This window comes from Coenobita brevimanus, chromosome 83 (assembly GCF_032717465.1).
Source record: "Coenobita brevimanus isolate Jiangsu-jjx chromosome 83, ASM3271746v2, whole genome shotgun sequence".
Lineage (NCBI taxonomy): Eukaryota > Metazoa > Arthropoda > Malacostraca > Decapoda > Coenobitidae > Coenobita > Coenobita brevimanus.
Window position 1 is genome coordinate 3,165,595 of NC_137036.1, and position 17,876 is coordinate 3,183,470.

The 17,876-nt window shown below is 47.2% G+C and overlaps 1 non-coding gene and 4 pseudogenes across 1 annotated transcript; 2 read left to right on the plus strand and 3 right to left on the minus strand.

Annotated features, from left to right (window-relative positions):
• Positions 1 to 12,241: 12,241 nt before the first annotated feature.
• Positions 12,242 to 12,549, minus strand: LOC145409825 (histone H4-like; annotated as a pseudogene).
• A 389-nt stretch (positions 12,550 to 12,938) lies between these two features.
• On the plus strand, positions 12,939 to 13,310 carry LOC145409883 (histone H2A-like; annotated as a pseudogene).
• Positions 13,311 to 14,618: 1,308 nt separating this feature from the next.
• LOC145409959 (5S ribosomal RNA) lies at positions 14,619 to 14,737 on the minus strand. Its single transcript, XR_013899186.1, has one exon. It is a non-coding gene; the product is annotated as a 5S ribosomal RNA (ribosomal RNA).
• A 1,986-nt stretch (positions 14,738 to 16,723) lies between these two features.
• Positions 16,724 to 17,031, minus strand: LOC145409826 (histone H4-like; annotated as a pseudogene).
• A 387-nt stretch (positions 17,032 to 17,418) lies between these two features.
• LOC145409882 (histone H2A-like) lies at positions 17,419 to 17,790 on the plus strand (annotated as a pseudogene).
• The last annotated feature ends 86 nt before the right edge of the window (positions 17,791 to 17,876 follow it).

The following is a 17,876-nucleotide window of genomic DNA, read 5'->3' on the forward strand; positions in this document are numbered from 1 at the left end:
CATCCATTCTAAGCGAACGACATCTAAACACTTTTTTCATTCCTCCCAGCACCTTTCCTACTTCATTTATTCTAAACTTCACTTCTGCATCTATTCTTCCATCCACAGCAACATGTGACCCTAGATATTTAAAACACTCTACCTCCTCAAGCAACTCGCCATTCAAAGCTATATTCATCCCCCTACCATCTACCAACCTCGTACACTTCATCACTTTACTCTTATTCTCATTTACTTTCAATTTCCTCCTTTCACACACCCTTCCAAACTCCTCTACCAACTGTCTCAATCTCTCCTCTGAATCAGCCACCAGTGCAGTATCATCTGCAAACAGCAGCTGCTTCAGATTCCACTCTCCACCATCAACATTCAACAGACTCAGACCTCCACCTAAAACTCTTGCATTCACCTCCCTTACAACACCATCCATGTAAATATTAAACAACCAAGGCGACATCACACATCCCTGTCGCAGCCCCACTCTCACAGCAAACCAGTCACTCACAGCATTTCCCACTCTTACATACGCTCTACTATTTACATAAAAACTTTTCACCCCTTTTAGTAACCTACCATCAAGTCCATACAATCTTAAAACAGTCCACAAAGCCTCCCTATCAATTCTATCATACGCTTTCTCTAAATCCATGAATGCCCAAAACACATCCTTGCCTTTCGCTAAATACTTTTCACACACTTGTCTCACAGCGAACACCTGATCCATGCACCCCCTCCCTCTCCTAAAGCCACACTACTCTTCACCAATCACTCCCTCTGTGCCCTCTCTAACTCTCATAATTAACACTCTACCATAAACCTTACCTACATCACTCACCAGACTTATACCCCTAAAGCTAGTACATTCATACTTATCACCCTTGCCTTTATACAACGGGACCACACAAGCACTTGCCCAGTCAATTGGCACCATACCTTTCACAAAGCATACATTCAACAATCTTCCTAACCAGTCAACAATAGTCACTCCACCACCTTTCAGTCATTCCGCAGCACACCCATCCATACCTGCAGCTTTCCCTGTTTTCATCTCCTTTACTGCCTTCTCCACTTCCTCCTCCGTGATCAAAGAATCATTCAACTCTCCCAACACATTTATTCCTTGCACCCTTCCATCTGCCACAATCTCAGCCACCCTTTCCTCCTCTACATTTAACAATCTTTCAAAATACTCTGCCCATCTCTTCCTTACTGCATCCATCTCAATTAACATCCCTCCATCCTCTGCTTTTACTCGTTCTTCCTTCCCAGACTCTCCCTTTCGCACCCTTTTCACCTCCATCCAAAACATTTTCTTATTCTGTTGAAAATTCTCTGTAAGCCGCCTACCCCACCTCTCATCTGCTGCCACTTTAGCATCACGCACAGCCTTCTCGCCCTATTCCTCTTTTCCTTATACCTTTCATATGACATCTCATCCTTCCTCTGCAGCCACACTTCATATGCACGTCTCTTCTCAGCTACAGCCATACTTACTTCCTCGCACCACCATTCACTTCCTTTGCTTACGCCACCACCCACACGTCTCACACCACACACCTCTTCTGCATGCCCCACCACAGCACTCTTAAACAACTGCCATTCCTCCTCCACACTGCCATTTTCCTGATCTTCAGTGCGTTCCACTCATCTTTCAATTTCTCCTGATACTCTATCTTTTTCTCTCCCTTATCCAACTCACTCACTTTCAAAACCTCCCTGCCACACCTAACCCTCCTAGCTCTCACCCATCTCTTACCTACTCTTAACTTTCGCTCCACTAGGTAGTGGTCAGACATACCTCCACCCTCCCCTCTCAGAACTCTCACATCCAACAATCTTCCTATTATATTCCTAGACACAACCACATAGTCCATCAAAGCTCTATCAACAACCCTTCCACCCTCCTGTCTCACCCATGTATACTTATAAATATCTTTCTTCTCAAACAGCGTATTTCCAATCACCATCTCTCGCTCAACACACATCGCTATCATTCGTTCCCCATTTTCATTTCTTCCAGGCACACCATGCATACCAACTACACCTTCAACTGCTACATTTCCCCCTCTAGCATTCAGATCTCCCATCATTACCACATTCACATTCGCTCCAAAACTCTGCAGACACTCATCAACATCATTCCAGAAAGACTCCCTCTCCTCTTCATCCCTTTCACTACCAGGCCCATATGCACTCACAAACACCCACAACTCACGTTCAAATTTCGCTTTCACCCACATCAGTCTCGATGACACCTCCTTCCATTCAATCACACACTGTTGTACTTCCGGACTCACTAACAAGGCCACACCTTCTCTTGCCCTTCCTCTATCAACACCTGACAATCTTCCATTCACACTTCCAAACATAGACTCACCCTTCCCTTTCATCTTCGTTTCACTCAAAGCTAACGCATCCAACTTACTTCTCACAAACATTCTTCCAATCTCCTCCCTTTTAGCCTCAATTGTACTACAACCACGCACATTCATAGACCCAATCTTTAGGGTACGGGGATAACTCCATCCCCCATCCCTTTCTCTGGCCTGTCTCTTTTTAGGAACTAAAAAACAGAGGAGGGGGTCCCTAGTCCCCTCACCCCGCCCCTTTTAGTCGCCTTTTACAACACGCAGGGAATACGGTGGCAGTATTCTTCCTAACACAACCTGGCCGCAGAATAGTAGTACCACCCCATAGTGCGGCCAGATTGTGTCCCCCCCGCCACAGGGGGGGACACCCCCCCTACCAACTATATTAACAATAATCTCTCCTGTTCAAGTTCCATTCTTACCCTGTCTGTCTCCTTCCTTTTTATTCCAGTTGTCTTTTTTTCTCCAACCCTTGTCATTACCAACAGTCGGGAAATATAGGAACATTGAGGTCTCGTTGTTGTGTTGTATTCCTTACTGGTGTTTGTTTGAGTGAGCCTGGCAGTTGGTGGCTATTATTTCAGTAAGCTGAATTACACAAAAATTTGTGCCCATTCCTCCTACTTGTCTCTCTCACTCCAAGGAAAGTGTTCCAATTTTTCTCATACTGTTCATGAAGCAACATCAGAACCAATAATATTCGAACTGCTGCATCTTGTTTGGAGTAAAGAGTGGGAGAAAAAGACTGTGGCATGGCAAGATATTCACGAATGTAGAGGAACAAAAACAATACAGGAATAGACAAGAAAAAGAGAAGAATGCAGTTTATTACGTAGGTTAACGCCGTGGGTAATATTAGGTAGACTGGGTGGGGAGAGAGAGAAGTGGAGATGGAGGAGAGCGGGAAGGTGAAGGAGAAAGAGAGGCTGGGGAGGGTCACTGGGAGGGGGGGAAAGAGCGGGAGTTTCGTCATTCCACATCATTCGTCTGTCGTCTTTTGCACATTTCTATGCTAACCAGATATAAAGTGTTATACTAGGTGTTCTTAGGTCGACCTCTCGTCCTTAGAACACAAGCTAATGAACCAGGGTTCTCTTTTGAGACCGGAACTAGAATACACAACAAGAGGAACAGGGCAAAAAAACTCGGCTGACCAACCTTACACGTATATTACCTTAGTTACAATTAGTACAGTACAATATTGATAATATACACAGACAGGTTAAGGGGGAAACATTTAGGCTAGTTGACTCTGACCCGGGCTGCTGTGGGTCTGGGCCCGGGCGTGGGAGGTAGCTCGTCATGTGTGCTTTCGCATAGGAGGCGCGGGACTACTGCTGGAGGCGGTGTCGTCTGGACAGGGCTGCTGGTCGGCGTGGAGGGAGGCCCTTCACTAGTGGGGCCTCAATGGGAAAGGCGCCCTCTGGACTGAGGCTGAACAGGGCAAGCAGGTGTGCTTGCCTCTGCCTGCTCCTGGAGGAAGACTGCCTGCTGGCGGGGCTGGGGAGGTCACACTCTGGAGTCCAAGGGGTGCCCCTGTGCATCTGGCAGCTGCGGTCTCCGCAGGGCTGAGCCGCCATCAGGAGTTGCCTGGGGTGTCCCTTCCTCGTGGAGTCCGTCAGCTGAGGGCATCATCCGGGTGCTGCCTGCAGGGAGCAGATCCCCAGGCTCGTGATGGGCCCTCACCACAGCCCCTCCAGCTGTAACTCCTCTGGGGAACTGCAACTGTGGGGAGAAAGAGAACGGCGTCCTGCTTGGCCCCTGGATTTGTGGTGGGCTGAGCCAGGGACTTCCTCCAACGGGGTAGTCATAAGGGTAGTGGATGAAGGAAGTACAGTGGCCGTCCCTTCCTTCCCGGTGCTGATGGTGGCCAACACCGCGGTTCCACAGGCCCTAGAGACAACAGCCGAGGAGCAGACGGTGGCCATCTCTTTCTTCCCGGTGTGGACAGTGGCCGTCACAGCGGTGCTGCCTGGGACTGTGCTATGACAAATCACACTCTGATCCTGGCGAGGGCTGGCCTGGCTGCAGTGTAGTCTTCCGGGGCGGAGCTCCTGCTGGTGGCCGTGTCGAGGGGAGGAGGAGTGCAGGGTCGTGGGGAACCTAGGCCCGCCTCGCCTAGACCTTACGCACTCCCTAAGCACCTCCCCGTGGTCTCCTCCTGGGGTGGGTGTTGGGCCGTGGGTCTTTCCTGGGGTGGGTGTTGCAACACCCCTCCCCGAGCTTCCTGTGAGGGTGGGTACTTCATAAAGAATATTGCATTCTGGTCAATTTATAGTACTAATTCTTACAAACACGTCTTTAAAGTGTAAAAAAGTCTATGTGACAACTAGTTCCCATACACTGTTGCCAGACAAAACGTCAACATCACACGAGCAGGCTTGCAGCGAATTTTTGCTGACGACTCTACGTAGGCTATGTTTACATTATATATATTTGTATATCTATTTTTAATAGTATGCATACTTAAATGCACCACATATATACATACATACATACATAGACACACGTGCAGTCATACATACATACATACATATATGTACAATCATACATACACACATACATACATACATTCGGGCATCCATTGTGTATGAACTAATAAGGTTGGCCTCGGTGTGCGTGCGATTTGGGCGGGCTTTGATTAAGTGGAGAGTCTTGGGTACTTTCCTTTGTGATTCTATGTGGTTTGACGTTACTCTGAAGAGGCTTGCTTCCTTTCTTTGAGTTTTAACTTGTTGTCGGTCACGTCAATAGTGGTTAGATAATTGATTGATTGATTGAAAATATTTAAAATCTGGCGATGCAACTGCCAGGGTCATATGCCGCCGGACAACAAGCCAAAAGACGGGGGAAATAAATAGTGCATATTCAAAATAAAGTTAATAACTATTACTAGAAATAAAACACTGGAAATAATAAAATAATAGGTAAAAGAAAATATCAATTACTTATAAAAGTGGAAGGAACCCCGCCTCCTGAAGAAAACTAAAAACATCAGTAAAATCGCTATGGGCTCCACCAAGCATCGAGGAGAGACAGTAGGCACCATCTGCCCCTCTATGCCTATGGAGGAAACTCTGATGCAGGCCCCCCAAACTCGGGCACTCGACCAGCAGGTGACGGACAGTAAGGGTAACAAGGCAATCATCACAGTACGGTTGAGTCTCACCACTCATCAGGAACCCATGTGTAAGCCGAGAGTGCCCAATACGAAGCCTAGCAAGAGCCACCTCAAATCGCCGAGGCATGGAAGGGAGAACCCTTGGCACAACCACTCTCTGAAAGACCTCTTTCAGCTTATTATGAGCGACACTATCCCAGCGTCTCTGCCAGTACATATGAATTCCGTGCTGCAAGGAAAGTGTTATATCAGAAGCAGGAAGCGCATATTCGGTCGGGGGCTGTTGAGAAGCCGCAGCCTTGGCCAATGCATCCGCCTTCTCATTGCCAACCACACCAACATGTGCGGGAACCCAGCAAAAATCTACTCTCTTCCCCCGACGACGAATGAGGAACAGCCACTCCAGGATAGCTAAAACTATAGGATGGGAAGAGTTAAAAGATTCCAGGCCCAAAAGCGCCCCCTGAGAATCGCTAAAAATAGTATAATAATTGTCAGGGTGAGTAAACACCAACATCAGGGCTAAAACGATAGCTGACAACTCTGCAGTAAAAACTGAGGCAACCAAAGGAAGACTACCTCCACAGCTAAAATTGGGAAATACCACTCCAAAACCAACACCAGATGCGGATTTAGAGCCATCAGTATACACAGGTACAGAACCACCATGACTAGAAGAATGTTCTAAAAATAACTGTAAACAGCACTGAGGAGCGACAGAATCCTTTGAGCTGGCAAAAGACCTACAGAAAGTTACCTTGGGCAAGATCCATGGTGCAACCCTCGGGATCCGAACAGGACTGACAGGTACTGCTGACAAACCAAACTTTTCCATAATATCCCGAACCCTATAGCCAAATGGACGAGGGATGCAAGGCTGTCTACTATAACACAGAAAACAAGACTGATTCATCACACACACACAGACAAGTGAGTCTGGAATGCGACGAATCCAGAGCCAGCACCGTGCTGCAACAGACTGATGCAGTAGATCTAAGGGAGGCACACCAGCTTCCACCAACAAGCTGAAAATTGGAGATGACCGAAAAGCCCCAGTTGCAAGGCGAAGTCCAGCATGATAGACAGCATCTAGAGTTTGCAGTCTGGACGCTGTGGCAGAGGCGTATACCTCGCAGCTATATGACAGCTTGGAGATTACAAAAACCTGAAACAAATGCAAGAGCGTCCTCTGATCAGCACCCCAAGAGGTATGGGATAGAACCCTCAGTAGATTGAGAGCCTTCATACATGATGTTTTAAGATTTGCCAAGTGTGAAACCCATGTCAAACGACACTCAAATGTCAGGCCCAAGAATTTCGTCTCCGTCACACAACGGAGTCTCCTGCCACAAAGCTGGAGATCAGGGTCTGGGTGTACCCCTCTCATCCTACAGAAGTGCATAGCCACAGTCTTAGAAGGGGAAAACCAAAAACCCTTGGACGTGGCCCAGGCAGAAATCTTGTCCAAGGCAAGTTGCATACGCTGCTCAATAGTAGCCATGTGGGAGCCAGAAAACCATATAGCTAAGTCATCCACATGAAGGGATGAGGATACCCCAGCAGGCAAAGTGTCAACGATACCATTGATGGCCACTGGAAACAGGGAAACACTTAAGACACTCCCCTGCGGGACACCTTCTTCCTGGCACAGTGGTGCAGAGAGGGTAGAACCCACACGAACTCGAAACATACGATCAGTCAAGAAGTCTCCAAGCAACACAGGCAGGCAACCACGTAAACCAGACATGAAGTTGTTGGAGGATGCCATGACACCAGGCAGTGTCATAAGCCTTCTCAAGGTCAAAAAACACAGCCACAAGATATTGCTTAGAGGCAAAAGCTTCACAGAACGACGCCTCAAGCCTCATAAGATTGTCTGAAGTGCACCGTAACTTACGGAAACCACTCTGCGACAAAGAGAGAAAGCAATCCTTCTCCAGAAACCACATAAGCCTGACATTGACCATCTTTTCGAACAGCTTGCACACACACATGATGTTAAAGTGATAGGGCGATAGTTGGTGACCTGGGAATGATCTTTACCAGGCTTGGGAATGGGGAGGACAATACCCAACTTCCAATTCCTGGGAATAGAGCCCTCACTCCAAACCTGTTAAAAAGGTCCAATAAAAACTTAGGTGAATTAGCAGATGACGAAGCAAAGAGTATGGAATGTCGTCATGCCCAGGAGCAGTGTCACTACACTCTGAGAGGGCATCACGCGGCTCACGGAGGCTAAAGTCTAAATTATACATCTCTCTGCCACGAGAACGAAAGTCAAGACCCAGTCTCTTCTGATTCTTATGAAAGGTAGCAAACAGCTGATAAGAATCCTTTATTGAGACAGCATAAAACTGATTTGCAAAGGCAGAGGCTACTGCATCTGGTGCAGACACAAGTTCTCTGTGAAGTTGCAACACCAGTGGGGAAGGGGGCGAGAACCTACCAAAAATCTTGCACACCTTTTTCCACGCCATAGACATTGGAGTCGAGGATATAACTGTAGAAACATACGACCTCCACGAGTTATGGTAAGCATTCTTCATGACCCATCTATAGTGAGCACGTGCTTTGCGAAACTGTATCTTTAGAAAAACAACATTACGATTGACAAAATACCGACTGGCAGCTGCTTTGTAAGCTCTCTTTGCTATGGAGCAGTCATCATTCCACCATGGCACAGGTCTCCGGGATAAAACACCAGAAGTCCGTTGGGTGGAATGAACCCCTGCTGAGAAGATGGTCTTAGTAAAAAAAACGTTCGGCATCATCGATAGTTGAAAATCAGTAACCCTGTTGGCAAATACACATAGTTCCTCAACGAGAGACCAATCAGCTCTGTCCAGACACCAGCGTGGCATACGGGCTGCAGAAACAGAGCGAGTAGGCTGGACCATTACAGGATAATGGTCACTACCATGTAGATCATCCAAAACCACCCATGAAAATCAAGGGCACAATCAGAGGAGGAAATGGTAAGGTCAATGACAGAATACGTGCCAGTTTGAACATGAAAATGAGTCGGCCTCCCATCATTTAGGACAACCAAATCAAATCCCCAACCAAAGAGGCAAAGAGATCACCCCACGGATTTGAAAGTGAGTCACCCCACAAAGGATGGTGGCCATTAAGGTCACCAAGGAGTAGGAAAGGGGGTGGAAGTTGGCTGATAAGGGTTTCTAGATCAGCAGGCATAACAGGAATGGAAGGTGGAAGGTACAGACAGCAGATGGTATAGCACCTCCCAACGTGCATCTGTTACTGCTAGAACTTGAAAGGGGGACTGTATCTCAAAGGAAATAAAGGGGACATCAGAACGGCACAGAATTGCACATCCACCTCTGTGACCACCAGGAGGAGAAGCATGGAAGATCTCATACCCCCTAATAGAAGGGAACTGTCTGTTCCCCACCATCATCTCCTGAAGACAGACACATAGCGGGTTCAAAGCAGAGAGTAATAACTGCAATTCCTCCCAATTTGCCATGACACCTCTACAATTCCCGCCCCACCGGCGGGTTTGGATTGATGCTTATGAGAACCCTTTGGAGGAGCCTGCCCAGCACCAGAAACCCGCACCCTCTGTCTAATACCCGATGGCAAGCGTGACGATGAGGAAGTAAGTTTTACAACCTTCTTTCTTGGAGTGGGCAGACCACTTTGTTTGGAAGGCGGCTTGGGGGCCGCCTTTGGAGATGTAGGATGGCCAGTGCTCCCACCAGAAGCCTCGGAGGTGGAAGTAGAGTCCACTGGACTCGAATCTTTTGAGGAGGCCATCCCATGCTCCTGATCTGAAGCACCAACAAGCTGTCCACCAACATCCCCAGGTGGGGATGGGACCGGAGGTGAAGCTGCTGTTTTGGATATCGCCTGGCTAGATCCCTCAGCCTGCTGGGCAGACAGAAGAGGAGAGGTGTCGACAGCAGGGTCGACAACAGAGACCTTAGGTGGCCGGTCTTCATGCTCAGAGGACTCTGACGAACAACAGTGACGTTTGCCAGGTATAGATGGAGCCTCAGTCATGCTGGGTAATACAGGAGGAGTCCAGTCAACGTGGACATCCGCCACCACCACAGAAGTGTGCAAGTCATCAACCACCGAAGTGGGTGCAGAAATAGTTGGAGTAGGGGGTGCGCGAGGTTCATTTTCACAAACAGTATGAACGATAGGGACAGCATCCTGGAAAGCACTAGATGATGCAGTGGGCACTGGATTGGGTCGAAGCTGTCTCTGAGACATAGGACGGTGTACTGGTATTCCAGAAAGGACAGAAGCGTAAGTAACACCGAGGTGGAAGAAGCGAGTCTGGGCTCTCTTCTTAGCCTAAGGAAATGAAACCTTCTCAAGTGTTTGAATCGATAAAATCTCCTTTTCCAGGCAGTAGCGAGGACAGTTTTTAGAAGATACCGCATGAGGGCCCCCACAGTGATAGCATTTAAGGGTTCCTGGACAGTCATTGGCATGACTTGGTCTGCCACAGGAGATACAGACACCAAGAAGGCCAGCCTGTGAGCGGTGGCAAAATCGGCTAACATGTCCATACCCCTGGTAGTGAAAACAATTCTTTGGGGTTGGCACATACGGCTTCACAGGAAGCAATAGCCATGCCAGTTTCACGGACCTAGGCAATGTCTGCTTATCAAATGTCAAGAACAATTTTGGAGTCGGGGTGAAGATCCCATCTATCTTTTTTTGAAGGCACTCAACCTTCACCACATCAAACGACCGCAACTCTTCCAACAATCGCTCCTCTGAGTATCGGAGGATGTCACGAGAGAAAATGACTCCCTTACGTTGGTTGAAGGTTCCATGAGGAACACAGGTAACAGCAGAACCAGCAACAGAGGTCAAATTCATTAGCCAGGAGCTCTCCTCTGGGGAGGACACCTCAGTGAGAATGCTTCCATCCTCCTTGGAAGAGATCTTGGGCTCTCTTCCACAAGCTGACACTATGGCACGGTGCAGCTCAAAAATATCAGCATCTATGACTGACTCCTCTACAGAGGATTTCAGCACCAGATACTTTGCGTAAGAAGCCGGCACGAGCTCTTCCGTGCTCAACCCCAAGGCCGTACCTACCCGACGCGACCGCCTGATTGCTGAGGCAAACGAGGAAATTCACCAGGGACCTGGTAAGGCTCCGAGGTGGCAATAAGGGAGTCGGCAGGGACAAAGCCAGAGTCGTCAATGAAATTTTTTTTTTGAGTGGCCATGTGCTTCAAAAAAAACCTTCATTCTCCCACCCCTCCACCCACCATGGAGCCCAACAAGGGGAAGTCATGTGCCAGGGATAACACCACTGGTGACTCCACAGATAGCGGGAGGGTATACGCGGGTAACCACAGTGAGACCTGGGCAAGGGTGACTCCAGGATGATAGGAGCCACCAGGCCCCCCAGTGCCCACTTGACCGTAGCCAACGCATGACCAGCCGATTGACCTGGTCGGGTCCAACCAGGACGCCCGTCTAGCCAGAATAAGGGACCAAAGAGGTATACTGCTAGCTGCAGGGAGCATCGTGCAGCATCACTCATACTCCAGGACTCCCATCTCCAAGCATTACGGGATGTCACGCACGGCAAACACGTGAGGAGGCGACAGTCCCTCCCTAGATGGCAAATGGTCAAGGACTAACATCACCAGCAGAACTCCTCCACCAGTTATGTAGGGGGTGCTTGGTCCAAGAGGCCGACAAATGCCGAACCCTACAAAGGTAGGCGTGCCTCCAAAGTAGGTGGCACAGCCAACCACACTTCATGCCATGCCACCACGTCAAGGAGACCCCGTGCAGCGGGGTAGTGGTTAGGTAAAGAGTAGCCTTTGGCTTTAGTGAGATGAGGTATCGCTAGTAATAATAATTAGGTTAGATTAGGTTTGATTTGGTTTGGTTGGTTGAGGTTATTTAAGGATTTGCTTACGTTCTGTGAGGTTTGATGAGGGCAGATAAAGATAGGTTGGATTAGGTTAGGTTTTGTTTTGTTTGATAAGGCTAGCTTATATTATGTCTCGTTGGCAGGTGAGGTTGGGTTTAGAGTAGTATCGTTAGGTGAAGTTAGGTTTGCTCTGGTGAGCTGAGGCTATGCTTGGTTTGGTGAGGCTAGGCTAGGTTACTTTTGGTCTGGTAAGGTGAGTTTCAGCCAGATCTAACTTTCTTCCGAAGTATCTAAGCAAATACATGTAAATGTTTAGCAATTTGTCTAGTTATCTGTCTTTGTAGCAGTCAAGCCAACCTACCTGCCTACCAATAATTAGCCTTTCAATCTATCTGTCGGGTCAAAATTTCCTTCTACACATCTGTCTATATACCTGTGTATCTATCTAGTAAACACTGTATCTACCTATCTTCCTGCCGTTAAACCAAAAAAACTTCGATCTATCTATTGGGTTATAATTTTCTAGAGAGCCATCTATCTACCTTCGTATCCCTCTGTCTATCTGGACACATATGTATATATCCATCCACCCACCTATCTCCCTGTCTGCCCCTCAATCGGCCTATTCATATTATAGCAAACGACCAGTCTTAAACTTGGCACCTCTCGAGTCCCTTACTCTTATTTTGAATTCCGTGGCATTGACGTAATGACATAGGTGTTAGCTAAGCTGCCGAATGTCTGCATGGACCTATACCATGTCTTCATTATTTCTCTCTCTCTCTCACAGAAATTCAGTGTGGACCTCTAAGGGAGGCCCGGAGGTTGTTGTGTGCTTTGCCGTGGCTAGGTTGGATAGCGCAATGGAAGGCAACTCAATTATGAACTCTCTAAGTCGCACAAGCCGTACACAATGCGTCCTTGCCTCTTGAGGGCGTTCACCACGTCCGTTACGGTCACAGTCTTCCGCTTGACATGCTCAGTGTAGGTGAAAGCGTCGCGAATCACTTTCTCGAGGAACACCTTTAGAACACCGCGGGTCTCCTCGAAGATGAGGTCAGAGATACGCTTCTCGCCGCCACGACGAGCTAGACGACGAATGGCAGGCTTCGTGATGCCACCACCTTGTGGTGGCGCATGGCGCCTCACTTGGCTAGACCCTTGCCACCTTTGCCTCGACCCGTCATGCCTGCTGCTCAGACTCAGTGTGCCACTGAGTTACCCCCACACCATCACCAACAACTTACTGCCTTTGACGAACACACTTACCATCACACCCTTGAAGCTGTCTTTGCAGTACTGGCTACCTATACACTCCCCCATGCCACTCATGCAACCAGTAAACAAAGACATTTGGAAGAGCAGCGACCCCCGCATCCCAACAATAAACACATGTATGTTGGGTTAAGGCCCGACGCTTTCTCTTCATCTTAATTTCTTCCTCACCTACTTGTCACATCATCATGATTGTCTCCCTTCCTCCTACCCCCATTTTCTATACGATTTTTTTTTTTTTTTTTTTTTATGTTGTGGGGACAAATTAGTCTCCTACTGCAGGTAATACTCAGACGACACCATGTCCGGATGTGGCAAGGGTGGCAAGGTGAAGGGGAAGTCAAAGTCTCAATCCAACACGGCTGGGCTCCAGTTCCTCATGGACAGGATGCACCATCTCTTTCGTAGAGGTAATAATGCCGAGCGTGCGGGTGCTGGTCTTCCCGTCCACTTGGCTGCAGTCATGGAGTAACTTGCAGGCAAAGTGCTTGAGCAGGGTTTCAACGCTGCCCGTGACAACAGGAAGACTCGTATCAGTCCCCGTCACCTGCAGCTGGCCATCCTTAATGACGAGGAGCTGAACAAGCACTTGTTGGGCATCACCATCATCCAGGGAGGTGTCCTGCCTAACATCCAGGAGGTGCTCCTTCCCAAGAAGTCAGAGAAGAAGTGAAATCTTCCAATAAATTCCTCTTCACCTCCATCGGCTTCTTTAGGAGCCACATCCATTTCTTAAGAGAGAATAGACTTAGGCAATGGCCTAAATCACCATCTCTGTGTTTCTTCATGTATATATGCGCGCATTTATGTATTGTGTGTATAATGTGGCACGAGTTGTCTATGCTGGTTTGTGTCTCTGCATGTATTTATGTTTGGTTGCATGTAAGTATAGCTACTTACATCAGTGACGGTACAGTGGTCGATTGATATTCCCACTGCCAACTGCACATAAGGTTCGTAACGTACATCCTAAGCGGGTGGGTGGGTAGATGGATGAATGAAAGCATAGATGATGGCTTGCCTTCAGCTATGGAGGGACTGGACGAAGTTGTTGAATGATATGTTGATGTATTATCCGCGGGGTGACGACAATGGTGGATTTTATACCCCCAAATAGGAGCACTTCAGACAATAATAAAACTAACAATTTATTATGATAACACTACAGCCGATAATAGCATTATTAATACTGTTAGTTACTCGTCTTCATTTGGTTACTGTTATTATAAATCTTATTGGAATTATTGTTGCCATTTTCAATTTCGTTGTTGCTTCGAATTTTTAGTATCACAATTTCTTCTTATCGTTATATCAAATATTGTCACTTGATGATGGTACTACTGCCACAAGAAGAACTACATCTATAATAACAACGAAAAGCAGTACTACTGCTACTACTACTACCACCACCACTAATACTTCCACAACCAGAAGCATTAGTGATTTATGCCAGTTGGTAGCTACGATGGGGCCTATGTGTAGGGGCTCTGCGGGAGGTCGGTGTTGTTGAGAACGCTACAGGGCACTTGGTGATGAGGGCAAGGTAACGTCCTGCCTGCCTGGGTTGGCGTGTTGTTGTGGCGGGTGGTGCATGCTTGTCCGGTGGAGGGTGATGGTTGGAGCTTGTGAAATAGAGAAAACGGCCGTGAGAGCGAGAAATTCAAGGGATAACCTGTTCGTTTGGAAATATTCCATATATATCAACCAGTATTCATATGGATTGTGTGTGGTGCCTCACCGACGTGACAATGTCTTCTGTAGGTGCATCAGTCAACCTTGCTTGTCGTGTACTGAAAGGCAGAAATAGTTTGGATAGGTGGGATTTACCTTCGAGAGTTATGGAGGTGACACCTTGGGCACGGCAGATGAGATAGTCTGGCTAAGGAATGGAAATTGCCCGGATTAGCAGTCGCCTGTTGATCTCATTGCATGGATCTTAGTTTGACGTGCGAAAATTAGTAAGAAAAATGTGAAAAGTTTATGCCAACAGCATCTGGTGTTCCCAGGCGGTCACCCATCCAAGTACTAACCAGACCCAACGTTGCTTAACTTCGCTGATCGGACGAGAAGCGGTGCTCTCAACGTGGTGTGGCCGTTGGCAATGAGAAGAAAAGAAACGACCTATTAATACCGCCTTACTGAGCCAGAAGAGGTTCTTCTATCGGTTTTTTTTTTCTTTAGATTTCATAGGCAATATCGACAACCTTTCAACCTTTCGATGGATTACCTATTTCGTCACCGTGTCTTGAAACATATGGAACAAAGGAAAAGAAAATGCAAGATGTAAGTAGAAATGGATAAACAGCATGACAAACGGACCAACCCTCATTGAATAACCGATCGTCCCTTAACGGATGGCGCAACCAACGTTATTATACTCCATTTTTACTCTTTCACAGAATCTAGGCGCATGCCAGGCAGGCACTCAGGCCAAAAGCCAGGCAGGTAAGTAAACAGATAGGTATGTAGGTAGGCAGGTAGGTTGGTAGGTGGGTAGGTTGGTGGGTAGGTAGGTCAATATACAAAAAAACTCTAAGGAAATGTGTAATATCAGACCGCAGCGGTGGACAAAGGAATGTCCTCTCAAAAAAATAAATATATATTTGAAGACCTTCATTACAACTGTAAGTGATATAAAAGTAAAATTCAGAACTGACAAAACTTAAAGACATTTATTTTAATCCTCTTTTTTGCCTTTAGTTCACACCTGTCAGAGAGAGGTGCAGGTTGCTAAACCTCTATGTGTGCGTGCGTTCGTTCGTTCGTTAGTGTGTGCCTGCATGCCTGGATGCATGCATTCCTGCTAGACTTCATCCCAACCCCCACACTCTATCTGTCTCTGTCTGTCTGTCTGTCTCTGTATAGTATCTAACTATCAATCTATCTGTCTATCTATCAATCTATCCATCTATATATATACACACATACATACATACATACATACATATAGTAGGCCGTCCATTTTGTATGAACTAATAAGGTTGGCTTCTGTGTGCGTGCGATTTGGGCAGGCTTTGATTAAGTGGTAAGTCTTGGGTACTTTTTTTGTGATTCGATGTGGTTTGACGTTACTCTGAAAAGGCTTGCTTCCTTTCTTTAAGTTTTAACTTGTTGTCGGTCACTTGATGATGGTGGTTAGGTAAAGAGTAGCCTTTGGCTTTAGTGAGATGAGGTATCGCTAGTAATAATAATTAGGTTAGATTAGGTTTGATTTGGTTTGGTTGGTTGAGGTTATTTAAGGATTTGCTTACGTTCTGTGAGGTTTGATGAGGGCAGATAAAGATAGGTTGGATTAGGTTAGGTTTTGTTTTGTTTGATAAGGCTAGCTTATATTATGTCTCGTTGGCAGGTGAGGTTGGGTTTAGAGTAGTATCGTTAGGTGAAGTTAGGTTTGCTCTGGTGAGCTGAGGCTATGCTTGGTTTGGTGAGGCTAGGCTAGGTTACTTTTGGTCTGGTAAGGTGAGTTTCAGCCAGATCTAACTTTCTTCCGAAGTATCTAAGCAAATACATGTAAATGTTTAGCAATTTGTCTAGTTATCTGTCTTTGTAGCAGTCAAGCCAACCTACCTGCCTACCAATAATTAGCCTTTCAATCTATCTGTCGGGTCAAAATTTCCTTCTACACATCTGTCTATATACCTGTGTATCTATCTAGTAAACACTGTATCTACCTATCTTCCTGCCGTTAAACCAAAAAACTTCGATCTATCTATTGGGTTATAATTTTCTAGAGAGCCATCTATCTACCTTCGTATCCCTCTGTCTATCTGGACACATATGTATATATCCATCCACCCACCTATCTCCCTGTCTGCCCCTCAATCGGCCTATTCATATTATAGCAAACGACCAGTCTTAAACTTGGCACCTCTCGAGTCCCTTACTCTTATTTTGAATTCCGTGGCATTGACGTAATGACATAGGTGTTAGCTAAGCTGCCGAATGTCTGCATGGACCTATACCATGTCTTCATTATTTCTCTCTCTCTCTCTCACAGAAATTCAGTGTGGACCTCTAAGGGAGGCCCGGAGGTTGTTGTGTGCTTTGCCGTGGCTAGGTTGGATAGCGCAATGGAAGGCAACTCAATTATGAACTCTCTAAGTCGCACAAGCCGTACACAATGCGTCCTTGCCTCTTGAGGGCGTTCACCACGTCCGTTACGGTCACAGTCTTCCGCTTGACATGCTCAGTGTAGGTGAAAGCGTCGCGAATCACTTTCTCGAGGAACACCTTTAGAACACCGCGGGTCTCCTCGAAGATGAGGTCAGAGATACGCTTCTCGCCGCCACGACGAGCTAGACGACGAATGGCAGGCTTCGTGATGCCACCACCTTGTGGTGGCGCATGGCGCCTCACTTGGCTAGACCCTTGCCACCTTTGCCTCGACCCGTCATGCCTGCTGCTCAGACTCAGTGTGCCACTGAGTTACCCCCACACCATCACCAACAACTTACTGCCTTTGACGAACACACTTACCATCACACCCTTGAAGCTGTCTTTGCAGTACTGGCTACCTATACACTCCCCCATGCCACTCATGCAACCAGTAAACAAAGACATTTGGAAGAGCAGCGACCCCCGCATCCCAACAATAAACACATGTATGTTGGGTTAAGGCCCGACGCTTTCTCTTCATCTTAATTTCTTCCTCACCTACTTGTCACATCATCATGATTGTCTCCCTTCCTCCTACCCCCATTTTCTATACGATTTTTTTTTTTTTTTTTTTATGTTGTGGGGACAAATTAGTCTCCTACTGCAGGTAATACTCAGACGACACCATGTCCGGATGTGGCAAGGGTGGCAAGGTGAAGGGGAAGTCAAAGTCTCAATCCAACACGGCTGGGCTCCAGTTCCTCATGGACAGGATGCACCATCTCTTTCGTAGAGGTAATAATGCCGAGCGTGCGGGTGCTGGTCTTCCCGTCCACTTGGCTGCAGTCATGGAGTAACTTGCAGGCAAAGTGCTTGAGCAGGGTTTCAACGCTGCCCGTGACAACAGGAAGACTCGTATCAGTCCCCGTCACCTGCAGCTGGCCATCCTTAATGACGAGGAGCTGAACAAGCACTTGTTGGGCATCACCATCATCCAGGGAGGTGTCCTGCCTAACATCCAGGAGGTGCTCCTTCCCAAGAAGTCAGAGAAGAAGTGAAATCTTCCAATAAATTCCTCTTCACCTCCATCGGCTTCTTTAGGAGCCACATCCATTTCTTAAGAGAGAATAGACTTAGGCAATGG